The sequence below is a fragment of the Mus musculus genome, chromosome 4 (genome assembly GCF_000001635.26).
Source record: "Mus musculus strain C57BL/6J chromosome 4, GRCm38.p6 C57BL/6J".
Classification (NCBI taxonomy): domain Eukaryota; kingdom Metazoa; phylum Chordata; class Mammalia; order Rodentia; family Muridae; genus Mus; species Mus musculus.
This window is the reverse complement of record NC_000070.6, coordinates 151,630,662-151,643,934: the sequence shown is the minus strand read 5'-3', so window position 1 is coordinate 151,643,934 and position 13,273 is coordinate 151,630,662. Positions and strand designations below refer to the sequence as shown.

Here is a 13,273-nt window from a genome sequence, read left to right as displayed (position 1 = left end):
CAGAGGGCCTGTGCTGCCGAGGCAGGTGGATGTGCGGGGGAGGATGGTGTGAGCAGTGGACCGGCTTCTCCTGGGCCTGATCAGGGAGTGTGCCTGCCCCCCCCCACCCCCCCGCCCTGCAAATCCTCCTGTGGGACTGTCTGAGTATTAGTCTGCAAGGCACTTGGGGAGGATTTTCTGTGAATTTTAGATAAATTTAAAACCAACACAACCTGGGGACATAGTGAATCTCAAAAGTTGTGGGGCAGGGGCATTTGGGTTTGATCTTTTCGTCACAGTCTATAATCATGATGGTCAAAGTGATCAGCTCTACCAGGCTGGTACATACTTGTAATCACGGCACCTAGGAAATCTGAGGCAGGAGGATTGCCATGACTTTGAGGCAGAGCTGGGCCACAGAGTGGATTCTAGGTAAGCCTGAAGTACAGTGTGAGACTTTTTCTCAAAAAACCTAAAAGGCAAAAACAAACTTCTAAACAGAAAGGCACACAAATATGAAAAACTGCTGACACACAATTTTAAGGGCATTTTACTAGTTAGAATCACCGGCGACTAATGCTAAAGTCTATACACAGCGAAAGGGATGGGGGCGGGGCCGTTGGTTCCAAGAGAAAAGTCCAGAGCAAAGGGGCTGGAGAGATGACTTGCTCTTCTAGAGGGTCCTCGTTGAGTTTTTAGCACTCACATCAGATGGTTCACAACTATCTGTAACTCCAGCTCCAGGGGATCTGATGCCTCATTACCAGGTGCACACAGCACACACGTAATTGGAAGTAACACACAAAATCCTAAAAAGGTAACATCATCATCATCATTATCAACAACAACAACAAAACCGTCCCTAATGAGACTCTTCTCATATCTCTTCCAAAATGGAACAGTACGGAGCAGAGGCAGACAGGGCCAGCGACAGGAGTCTCTCTTCTCAGCCAGTTGGTACTCGGTAGTGCTTACCCATAATCCCCGTGCTTGGGAAGTGAAGTCAGGAAGATGAGGAGTCCAAAGTCAGCCATAGCTACGTAAGACCTTGTCTACAAACAAACAAACAGCAGTCAACCAAACACTCCTCCCCAAGAAAGAAAAAGAAATCAAAACGCCCACAAAAACCCGAAACGAAGTGATTAGCTTTGGAGTCAGGCTCCTACTTCCTGCTATGAGTTCCGGGGAAGGCTAGGAAGCTGCTAGCTCAGTAGAGTTCTTTTGACCATGGCTTTATACCAGAATCTACATTTTAAAAAGTCCAGAGAGGTGGCAAAGGTTTCTAATCCCAGCACAGGGGAGGATGAAGAGGAATTTTGAAGCTTATTGGCCAGCTGGCCTGCCAACCAAAGTATCCAGCCAATGAAACCCCTTGTCTCAGCTAGCCAATGAAACCCCTTGTCTCAGCCAGCCAATGAAAACAAAAACTAAACTTCAAACCCAAGTCATAGTGCCTGAGAAGTGGGGCCATTCTGTGCCTTCAGAGACACACTTCGAGATGTTGTTTAAGGTGCAGTCACTAAAAGTATCTTAAATGTTGATTGGGGTGGAGCGGGTTAGCAAATGGTTGTAACTAGTGCAGTGTTAAAAAAGAAAAGAAAAGGAAAGGAAAGGGAAGGGAAGGGAGGGGAGGGGAGGGGAGGGGAGGGGAGGGGAGGGGAGGGAAGGAAAAGAAAAGAAAAGAAAAGAAAAGAAAAGGAAAAAACAAAAAACAGACAAAGAGCCACACAGACATTGACCCGAGAAGAAAGCAATGAGATATTAAGGGAAGAACTAGTATTTTGACTTCAGTCTGCAAGTAGGTCATTTTGGTTTCAGTTGTATAACACAGTTCAGTTTCCCCCACCCCCTATCCCCCAACAAACCCAGTGTGCTGTCAACCAGCTTCCACAGTTACCAGGAGAAGTTCTGACAGTTTATCCGGTCTACGCAGCTCCCTCTCAAATCTGTCTGCACGCAGGCACAGCTTCGCTCAGAGAGTGATGCTCATGTGTAGTGCGTATGAAGCAGTAGATTTCGTAGTGATACAGGTGCTGAAAGCCCGTTTCTACAGTCTGTGAAGATGCTCACCTATGAGGACCATGGCAGAAGATGCCTGTGATGGGTCTGGAGCAGGGCTGGCTCCTGATTTTACTTCCTATTGTTCTATGGGAATTGTCCTTTGCAGCCTACTGCTGGTCTGAGCTACTGCGGCAGCCACCTCCTCTTCTGCTTCTTTTCATTCTTTCTCTGGTCCTTTCCTCTCTCTCTCCATTCTCTTTATTTTGGAAGAGTTCTCGAAACTTTTGCTACATCTATAAAGATACAAAATGTCCAAGCAGCTCTCGCCTGTCTTGTGGCAGAGGGGTCAGAAGTGGACTCCCTTGTTTAGAGACATTTGTCACTAAGCCCTGGGTCCTTCCTGGTATCTGGGCATGAGGGGTCTGAATTAAAACAAGCTTCCTGCTACATCTGAACTGTCATCCATCCAGAAGTCTCATTTAATGGCATATTGGGAAACAAATGGGAGCCACTTGGAGGACAGGCAGGTATGCGGGGTGAGATGCTGTGAATCGCTCAGAACTAATTGGCATGTGTCAACCTGGCTGATGGAATGGCGTCAAAGTCTGGGACAAAATGTTCTAAGAGGCACAAAACCGGGGCCCCGGGATCTGTCGCCATCAGGTATCCAGGAGCTTAAACAGGCTTGCTAATTTTCTCCTCGTTTTCGTGGGTTGTGGGGTGTGGGAGGAAAATGGGCAGCCTAAAACGGGTGGGGGTGAGAGCATATCTATATTTAATTCACTTTCCTGGAAAGATATGGAGACAAGTCATTTCAATGCCTTTTCTTCTGGGGGCGTGTACCCCACAGATTCTGCTCCAAGTTGGGTGGAGTCCATTAGAAGTGGCAAGGCATTTTTTTTTTTTTATGGATGAATCCAGGAACTTTGAGAGCTTTGCAGTGCATATTTTTAAATATGTTAAGTACCATCATAAGACTTGGAAACTTCAAGCTTCTTTAAATAAATGGATTTTACAATTGCAGAACACTGACTTATTTGGGGTGCTTTTTTTTGGTTGGGGGGCTCCCAGCTCACGGTAGCTCTACCCGTGAAGCTCGTTTTTAGACATGCTGAGCGCCAAACCCTAACTGTGCGAATCCATATTTTTTATTTTTTGGCATTTAGCATTTTGGAACATAAAGTTGGAAGTTTCAGAAGCCAGCCAGCATATTTCAATGTAATCTACTGCCGTGGTGTTGTCTTTTGTTGGAAGTGGAATGCTGGGGCCACAGCGATGTTTTCACGATGTAAATAATTTGTGTATTATGTGTTGTCTGAGCGTGGCATGCGCGAGATAGGCTGTAATAAAATCGCCCAGATATGGTTTTACATGACGGACTGTAATGCTCGCTTCGGAGCCGTAGGAGCCTGGTCTGTAAATAATCTGCATATTAAAAACATCTTAAATACGCTCAGACAATAGATGGATGCCTCCTCCAGATTCATTCCTTTTATTGGGGATTTACAGCCAGCATCTCAAGTGCCCTGTCCAGGACCTAGCCAGGCATAGACGCCATCATTGGCTGGGGTTTACAGTGCACTTAGGAATCCAAGAGCCGGGATCAGGTCCGGGTGTGATGCACACCAGCATCCCAAATCTCGGTTCTCCCTTTGACCTCCCTCCCACGCTCAATAGAGTTGGGGAAAGGTGGGAGACTGACGTGGAGGACCCTGTGTGATGTGTTCTGCTGTTTGGGGAAGGAAGTGACCTTGAAGTTGCTTCTTAGCCACAAGGGGGAGAGGGTCCAACCTGGGGAGACCAGGGCATAGATGCTACTGACCCGGGAGCCCCCGCAGCCTAAGGCGGCTGGCTAAGAGCTCTCTTTGAACACAACACAACATAAATCAGAACCCGAATCTTTTAACATTTACAGTTTTAGATGAAATTCCTGCTGAGAGTCTCTTAAGCTAGATTTATATCTGATTTTGCATTGAGCTGTGTCGTTATGTGGGGCCGAGAAACTCTTATGAAATTAAGCATAATGCGAGAACATGCTGAAGAGACAGTTCTGGGGGAATGGAGGCTTTATTGTGTTACGGGATCTCCGAGTGGAGAAATATGCATAAAGGCGCAATTACCATGGACATTTTCCTTTTAATGATCCTTGTACCATCCTCGGCAGGAAGGTTTGCTGACGTCTTCTCATAGAGAAGGGAAAATTGAGCCAATATTGATACCCCTCCATCCATTCCGAGTCTCCAAGAATGCCAGGAGAGTGATCCTGTCTTCAGATTCTGAACTGCAAAGCCAAGCTTTACGCCAACCAGGAACTGCAGGGTCTTGTGAGAATCTCACATCGGCAGTGGCACGTATAAAGGTGAACTTCTGGAGGTGCTGAGCTGAAGCTGTGGCTCTTAGCCTGGGTGGTTTGTAGGCAGCAGCCCCACCTGGCTTTCTCTTGGTGTGGGGGCTTGCGTGCAATCCCCCAATTTATCTCAGGAGCTCCCAAGTAGGCAGAGCGGGACTTGGGGCAGAGATGAGATCTCAAACCTTCTAGAAGTCCTCTGTTCCCCCAAAAAGTTCTCCTTTCCAAACCTCCCAGAGCCTGTGCCCTCTATGCCTGGCATGGAGATGCTACCAGCTGGTGGCAGGGGTGGGGGGCAGCAAGAGCTGAGCCATGGCTGCAGGCTGCAGGCTGGCACCCAGAGCCTGGGGCATGGTCCAAAGCCTGACTGGGTTACTCAGGGTCAGGTGATGGCCAGCCTTCTCCCTTCCGCCCACTGCCAGCCACACCTGACCCTCACTTCTCTGCTCTTCTGCTCAGAATCTCTCAGAAGACTTCAAGGCACGCGTTACCCAGTCGCTAGAACTTATGCAACGTCTGACTCATGACCACCAGAGGTCACTGTAACAAGGTAGAACACAGGTGTTCCAGAGTCTTAAGTCCGCTGCCTGAAGAAAGCAAAAGGAAATCAGGAAATCGGAATAGACACCCCCCCCCCCCAAACGCTCATGCACGTGGACCTCATCCCCTAACTCCTTTCCACGTGTGGGTGGTCCACCAGGTGCACTGTTTGGCAGAGCCAAGAGATGAACCCACTCAGGACATTTGACTCCCACGGTCCCTTGTAAAGGTCCCAGGGTGTGTTGTGTTCCTGATGCCTGAGGGTCACTCTCAGCTTTTATACACAAACTGAGGGCTGCATTCTCTGAGTCCCTTTTCTTGTAGCAGTTTTAGGGTGAGGATGATTCAGATGTGGCTAGTCTGGTTTATCTCCTCCCCACCCCCTCTATGTGTTCCCCAAGGCAAACGGGCTAATCGGTCAACAGTGCATGAAATCCTAGTGCCTGGCTCCTGGTGGTGAAAAGGGTCAGCTGCCAGAGTTATGACCTGTGTGTGTGAGTGTGTGTGAGTGTGCATGAGTGTGTGTGTGAGTGTGCATGAGTGTGTGTGTGAGTGTGCATGAGTGTGACTGTGTGTGTGAGTGTGTGTGTGTGTGTGTGTGTGTGTGTGTGAGAGAGAGAGAGAGAGAGAGAGAGAGAGAGAGAGAGAGTGTGTGTGTGTTAGAGTGGAGGGTAAGAAACACGTGCCGTTCTTAGCAGTGGCTCCTGGAGGAGGTTCCTTCCAGTCAAAGTTTTTCCTTCCTTCCTTCCTTCCTTCCTTCCTTCCTTCCTTCCTTCCTTCCTTCCTTCCTTCCTTCCTTCCTTCCTTCCTTCCTCTCTCTCTCTCTCTCTCTCTCTCTCTCTCTCTCTCTCTCTTTCTTTCTCTTCCTTTCTCTCTTTGTGGGTGGTTGGCAGGAGACTTTAGGGCTCTAGAGGTAGGAGGTTTGGTAGCTTTTTACTTAGCAAATACTTGGGGCTGCCAGCTGGAGCTGCTGTGAGCTGCTCTGAGCCTTCTCCTGCATCGACTCCCTTCCGTGTCACATGCAGTGACATTCCTGTAGCATGGCATCTCTGCAAGGTGACAGGCAGCGCAGAAAGCAGGCTGGATGCAGGCGCACACGGACATTCCTGGGAGTGTTTGGAGGATATATGGGACTTGGGGAAGGGAAATGAATTCCCTGGATCCTCTAGGGGACGATTCAGACTGTGGGGGGAGGAGGCCAGGAGCTGATGTATAGGAGAAACAGAGCCATCCGCCTCAGTGTTGCTTCCTCATGGACGTCTCTGCAGGGATGTCACACAGACATGGAAAACCACAGGGTCTGCAGAGCATGGGCCGTGTGGCTGCGGCTACCGGACTTGTGCACTCACGGTGGACTGGCCATAGGGGTTTGGTCCAACTGGTTAGGAAGCAGGGAGACATGGCAGGGGCAGACTTGAGCCGCTGGCCACTCCAGTGTCTGTGCCCTGTGACTGACAACAGAACTCAGAATGGGGGTGGCTCAGAAGACACGCAGGCTCTGAGCTGGGTGTGGCTAGCGGGTGAGCGGGGTAGGACCTCCGTCACAGATCTGGTGGAGGGCATTGAAAGAAGAGCCAGTCCTCTCTGACCTTGAAGCCCTGGCATTTGGAGCCTGACTGAGCAGAGGGAGGCAGCCCCGCCCTTCCTGGCCTTCAGAGGTGTCAGCTCTTCAGTTGCTTTAGAGAGGAAGTTTATTCCAGCATGTCACCATCCTCTTGAGCCCACCTGGGGTGGCATCTTCCCTCTCAACATTCCTCATTTCCTTTCTCCAGTGTCCCCCGTCCCCCTCCGTCCCCCTCCCTCTTCCCTCATTCCTTCCCCCCTCCCCTCCTCTCCCTCCTCCCTCTTTCCTTCCCCTCTCCCCTCCTCTCCCTCCTCCCTCTTTCCTTCCCCCCTTCCCTCCCCTCTTCCCACCAGTCTGCCATGTCTCCTTCCACCGTCATCACTATTTCGGTGAAAGCCTGCAGGACTGGGTGAACAGCGCAAAGGCTCGGTGTTTGCCTAGCACCGTGAACAAGGCACTGCCCAGCATCACACTGAAACAGCTGGGGAGATGGCTCAGCTGGCACACTCACCACACACGCATGGGGACCTGAGTCTGACCTCTAGCATCCACACAAAAAGGCCAGGAGTCATTGTGTGCATTTACAATCTCATGCTGTAGATGTGGACACAGGGTCACTGGTGAGCCTCCTGTCCCAGTGAGAGAGACCCTGTCTCAAAAAAGCAAGGGGACTACTCGTGAGGAACAACACTGGAGGTTGTCCTCTGACCTACACCTACACACACACACACACACACACACACACACACACACACACACACACACACTCACACACATACCTACACACACATACACACACATACATATTCACATACACACAGACACACACATACACACACATACACACACATACACACTCAGACACATGGACACACATACACATACATGCACACACATACACACATAAACACACATACACATAGGACACACACAGGTTCAATATTATGTACATGGGTACAGCACATGTTCACGTACATATCACACACACACACACACACACACACACACACACACTAACCTCCCCACACTCATCCATGTAAAGGTTTTCTGTGTTGACACTGGAATCCTCTGGAAACAAACTCTCATTGATGATAATGTCTCCCCAGAGACCCTGAAAAATGTGGTCCTCCACGCCAGCCCTTCATATGGGCAAGTCTCTTTCTTTCTCCCATGTGTCACATAGAAACCAATACTTCATGTGCCCAATGTTGTCATCTCCAGAAGAACCACAAGAGTCCAGTACCAATGCTTGCCCCATGTTTCAATGTACAGCAGAGGTTTGGAGCATTTAAGTGTGGCTTGATGAAATCACCCCACTGAGAGATCCAGAGCTGACCAGCCTGTCCCCAAAGATCCCTGGCCGTCCCTGGCTCTGCCTCCCTGTCAGTGGCTTGAAGCATCTTGCTTGCTTATCCTGTCCTCTGCTAGAATGGAACCAGCCAGCCACCACCCTTTACTTGGCTCCCCATCCGCTTATCATTAGGCAATTTCCAGGCCACTTTCCAGATGTTTACCCCTCTCTACCCTAGAAAGGTTGTTTCTATTTCATTAGACTTGATATATACCCATCAAAGCCCTTGAGGAAGAACAGCTTCCAGAAGGAGGGATCTGAAGGTGACCATTCAAGATACCGACTTGGCTTCCAGAGCTCGAAGCTCAGGTGGAGCCCAGATCATCAAGGGTGGTTGACGGAATTTCTCCTGTGCTGCAGATGGCCCGGGGGGGGAGCAGCTCTCTGAATGGGAGGCTGATAAGTGTTAAGCACACACTTTCCCCTTTCTAGATCCGTTTCCATGAAAAACTGCAGATTCTGGCACTGGAATGCACTCGTTTAGATTTTTTGATAACAAAGGCCGTGTTAATCAGGGGGCCTAGCAATGAGGTTGTCACAGCCAAGGAAAATCACCGGGGATTAAATGAAGTGGTTTAATGATACTGTCCCTTTCAGAGCTGCTTCTCTAGCCTCCCATGTGCTACCTACCCTTGACAGACCTGGGGCTGCTCCAGCGGGCACGCGAAAGGGAGGAGCCCCGCTTTGCGAGAGCCTTTCAGCTCCCCTGACCCCTCTCATCAGGAAGGAGCAGAAAGTCCAATTTCAGACCCGCTCCTGCATATTAATAGCAATATTACTTTTAAATTGAAAATTTCATTTTTTCCTGCCTGGTGTGCAAGCAAATAATTGAGACCTAATTTACTTTATTTAATAAGCTCCCGGGCAGTGTGGTTAAGCCGCACTGATGAAAAACCTGGAGGACATTTGTTTACAACGTTCCAGATCCTTCTGGCTGGCTTGTTTGCAACTGAGCACATTCCAGAGCAGAAGCAAGATGAGACTTAAGATCATCCTATATCCCCAGAGAGCCCCCCAAGTGGACCCCAGGTTCTCTGGCCAGCAGATCCCAGGGGTGTCCGTGGTTCTGACTCTGGTATTGGCAGAGCTCTATGCTGACGGAGAAAGGCTGAAACATCCCGTCCTGACTCATGTGTCCCCAGGGTAGAATTGACACACTCACTCTGCAGACAGCTTTGAGCACCTGACTCTGCTGGCTAGACCGAGAAGCCTCTGGATCCTTTGAAGAATCAGGGTCTGGCGGGAGAGAGGAGGAAGTGACTCATTGCTCTGGGGAGAGAGTGTGGGACGGAGAGATTTGTCCCATTCTGAGTGCTGTGCTCCTTGCTTCTTGGACCACTGCCTTTGATACATGCATTTAATGCCCCTGAGCCTTGATTTCTGCATCTAAAAATATATAAGGAGTGTCTCTCTTCCAGACTTAGGATAGAGCCTAATGTGACATGGTTGTCCTGGAGTCCTGCCCATCTCTGTTCCTGCTTTTGATCACCGGGAGGGAACTGTGCCTCCCTGACCCCTCTGAAATTGGGGTTGAGGGGCGAGTGACTCAGCAGGAGCTGGGATAGCCAGCATCAGCGTTTACAATGTATCTTCCTTGGGTCAATACATATAGAACTGGAGCCCCAGGGTTTACAATGTGTCTTCCTAGAGCCGTATCAGCTGGAACCCTTGAACATCCACAAGGAGCAGGTCCCTCCCCTGAAACATGCAGTGTATGTAGCACCGGAAAGAAGCAAATACTCTGTTTGTTATCACTGAGACGAGAGAGGAGACAGTCCGGATTACAGCCACAAGCTGCATGGTGAACAAGGCATGTTTGGGGTGGGTGGTCTGTGTTTTCCCTTCAGCATGACGCAGCTAAACCACAGAGAAGGCCGAACATGAAGTCAGGACTGAATGTCTAAAGCTGCAGGAGGGACAAGGGATCCTGTGTGGGACAGCTGGCTCCTCACAGCCTTGAAAGATGGTGTCCACCTCCTATGCAGATTCTCGCCACCCGTTTTTCCCTTTCCCCCTCTATGATGCTGCCTGACTCTTTTTTCTCCCTGGGGAGACGTGATCGAATGTCTCTTTACCCCAGATACAGCTCCAACTGTAGACCAAAGGAATGATTCCACTCCAGTCCAACTTAGTGAGCCAGGGAGTGTATGGAGGCTGCGTGACAGCTGCTGTCTTTGAGTCTCCTCTCCCCTTGACTGTTACTGCTTATGTAACCTTGGCGACAGGCCTTGTGAGTCTGGTAACTCTCAGGAGTTTCCTGAATCCTTAGTTTATCCTGAACCTTGTTAGTTTTGAGTACTGTCTTAGTGAGGGTTTTACTCCTGCGAACAGACACCATGACCGAGGCAAGTCTTAGAAGAATAACATTTAATTGGGGCTGGCTTACAAGTTCAGAGGTTCAGTCTGTTATCATCAAGGTGGGAGCATGGCAGCATCTAGGCAGGTATGGTGAAGACAGAGCTGAGAGTTCTACATCTTCATCTGAAGGCTGCTAGCAGAATACTGTCTTCCAGGCAGCTAGGATGAGGGTCTTAAAGCACATACACACACACACACACACACACACACACACACACACACACACACACACACACAGTGACATACCTACTCCAACAAGGCCACACCTCCACAATAGTGCCATTCCCTGGGCCAAGCATATTCAAACCATGACAAGTGCTTTCTGAGACTTACACGCCTCCCCCTTGACTCCAGGAGAGAATGTTGCTGGCTCCATTTGAAGGCTATTGCTATGTAGCACCCACCCTCTGTCACTGTATCCTTCTTACTTCCACTCCATGCCCTTTGGTTAGGGGTCCTGGGGCACAAAAATGATGCTAGGAGCATCATTTTTTTCCAGTGGGTCTGTGTCTCCAGAGAGGCCTCCTGTCTCAGATCTCTCTGCAGCTTCTTTTCTCTGCTCCCTAGGTTTCTTATTGCTGCTCTCCAGGACAGATCATGAGGATTAGATAGCAAAGCCCTTGTTAAGTCCAGAGCCTCCACTTGTTCTGCGATAGTGAGGTGTCAGCCCAGCAGGAGATCTGCTCAAGTGCCATCTAGCCATGTCCCCGGCCTCCCTGGCTGCAGAGCTCTTGTCACTCTGCACAAAATCCAGTGTTTCTATCGCCAGGTGGCTTGTTCTAGTTTTCCTTGACAAAGAAGAGATTTAGGACTTGAAGTAGCTGCCCTTCTGTGAAGGCTTCAGACGTACTTGGGGACGTCCTTGTTGAAAGATCAGCTTCAAGTGGCCATCTCCTATCAGCGAGACCAGGAAAGTGGCAAGGGCAGCTGTGTCAGACACATTTGCAGATCCTGATACCTGTGCACGGAATGAGCTGACATCGGAGCTGTGCCCTGTGACCCCTAAGATTGGAGGGGAGTCTCCAGACCAGTCAGGGGGGAGCGGGAGCGGGGCAAGGATTCAATACTGCCTTCTCAGAGACAGCATAGCCATGCCCAGGACACTAACAGAGGAACACTGTGGCTTTGGGCAGTGCTCCATGTCCTAAGAGGCTCAATGTAGGCAAAGGCAGTTGGGAGCTAGGTCTCCTTGGCTCGGCCTGCACTATTTAACCAGTGGTGAATTCTCACAAGCTGGCCATCCTAAGAGCAGGGACAACTCTGGGTCATAATTGTGCACCTTTTCTGTGGGCCTGGAACACGGTACACAGGAAGCCAGGAGGCAGAACCGGATGAGGACTTCCTGTCTAAGTGGGAATCAAGATGTGCTCTCTTGGTGGACGGAACTCAGAGCCATGGGCGAAGATAATTTGAATATAATTGCTCGAGGAATAGAACTGATTAATTATTGTGACAAGGAGTTTTTGAGTGTAGCAGAGAAAGGGGGGTCACTCTAAGGTAAGAGAAGATACTGGGATACAGCGTGATATCTAGAGTGAGGGAGGTCACAGCAGGAAACCCTGAAAACTAAAATACAATCAAGAGTTAGTACTGGGGATTGAACCCAGGGTCTTATGCATTCTAGACAAATGCTCTACCACTGAGCTATTCTCTTCGCCTTAGAAGTTTTCCTGTCAATGGAATTAATTAAGAGTTAGTTGCAAGAAGCCTTTCTCTCTCTCTCTGTCTCTCTCTCTCTCTCTCCCCCTTCCCTCCTCCCTTCCCCCCTCCTTTTTCTTTCTGGTTGGATTTGAACCTAAGGCCTCATGTGTGTAGGCAAGTGATCAACCACTGAGCTTCACCTTAAATATCCAGTAATATCAAGTCTGGACTTGTAGAAAGGTGGGCTGTATTAATCCTAACTTATAGTTAAGATGAAGGACTTTCATGGTGCAGTGGAAAAGGAAAAGACAGAAACGAGTATGTTCCAAGCTGACAGTTTGTCCAGTTTCTAGATGTGATGAAACCACTTCAGGGGGAGGCACTCAGCGGTTAAGGACACTTGCTGTACCAGGACCTGGGCTTGTTTCCCAGCACTCACACTGGGCAGCCCACATCTGCCTGTCACTCCAGTTCAGAGGCTCCAACACTATCTGCCAGCCCCTGCAGATGTGTCATTCACACACATGCACGAGTGTACATGTACACACACACAAAAAACCCTTAAACATCCCGCATGTGCAAGCCCACTGCCTTGCTCCTTTAAAAGAATGGCTTAAATATTCTCAGTAGCTTTTTAATACACCGGGGACTTCTTTGTAGTTTAAATGCCACTTTTGCTGTTGAGATGATGAATCAGTAGAGTTTTAACAAGATTTATATTTTAAATTGTATTAAGTTTGGCGGCTGTAACTCCAGCTCCAGGGCATCTGGTGCTCTCATCTGGACTCTGTGGGCATCTGTGTACACATGTGCACAAACCCATGTGCACACACCCCTCCTATATATACATAGTTAAGAGTAAAACAAACCTTCTTTAATTATTGATGAAATTTGTAAGCGACGAGGTTTCAGGGATTTCTTTTTCTGGGAATCGACCTAGGGTGCATTACCACCGCCTTGTACTTCTGGCCCAAGCACGGGCTTCCTTGGGGAGGGATGGAGAGTCTCACCTTTGCTTTTGCTACCTGCATGAGATGGATCCAGCTTCCAGAAGCCTTTGCCTGGAGACCCCGCAGCAGGGCCCTCTTTCTGAGGGCTCTGTGCTGAATGCAGCCCTCCTCTGTGAGCGTCCCCTCACGCTCCCTGTCTCCACGCATCTGTTCTGTGTCCTTTCCTTCCCCTCTCCTCTCTCAGCTGCTCTGGAGTCAGGGATTGGCTTCATTGCACAGTGTGATGTGCTGATGTCACTCCCACACTCGGGCACCGGAATCCGAGCTTCATCAGACATGGCATGCTCCATCGGGTTCCTATGGTGGGCGACCAGCTGTAACGAGGCCTTCCTCAAGGGCATTTGATATCATTTACTGAACTTCTGAGGCTCTCCCATGCCTCCTTGGCCTGTGGTGCAAAGCTCTTGTAGCTTTTTAGGAATTAGTTCAGAATTAAAGTTGCAGATGAACCGTGTCTTCCCAGTTGCAGGCTGACATCAGGA

General features: G+C 49.4%; 1 protein-coding gene and 2 long non-coding RNA genes across 7 annotated transcripts in view; 2 read left to right on the top strand and 1 right to left on the bottom strand.

Moving 5' to 3' along the window:
• The window catches only part of Gm38442, an 84,670-nt gene extending 79,364 nt beyond the window's left edge, over positions 1-5,306 (top strand). Inside the window, exons 2-3 of one of the 2 annotated variants that reach the window (XR_390983.2) lie at positions 4,145-4,339; positions 4,787-5,306. This is a non-coding gene — a long non-coding RNA (predicted gene, 38442). Of the gene's footprint in view, positions 1-4,144 lie in introns of both variants that reach the window. The other variant, XR_390982.2, reaches the window with a different exon arrangement.
• Positions 1-13,273, top strand: part of Camta1 (calmodulin binding transcription activator 1) — an 802,246-nt gene that overhangs the window by 217,834 nt on the left and 571,139 nt on the right. The gene's annotated exons all lie outside the window — the stretch shown is intronic.
• Gm52712 lies at positions 514-2,177 on the bottom strand. Its single transcript, XR_003955322.1, has 3 exons — positions 1,877-2,177; positions 955-1,031; positions 514-788 (listed from the first exon to the last, which is right to left on the bottom strand). It is a non-coding gene; the product is annotated as a predicted gene, 52712 (long non-coding RNA).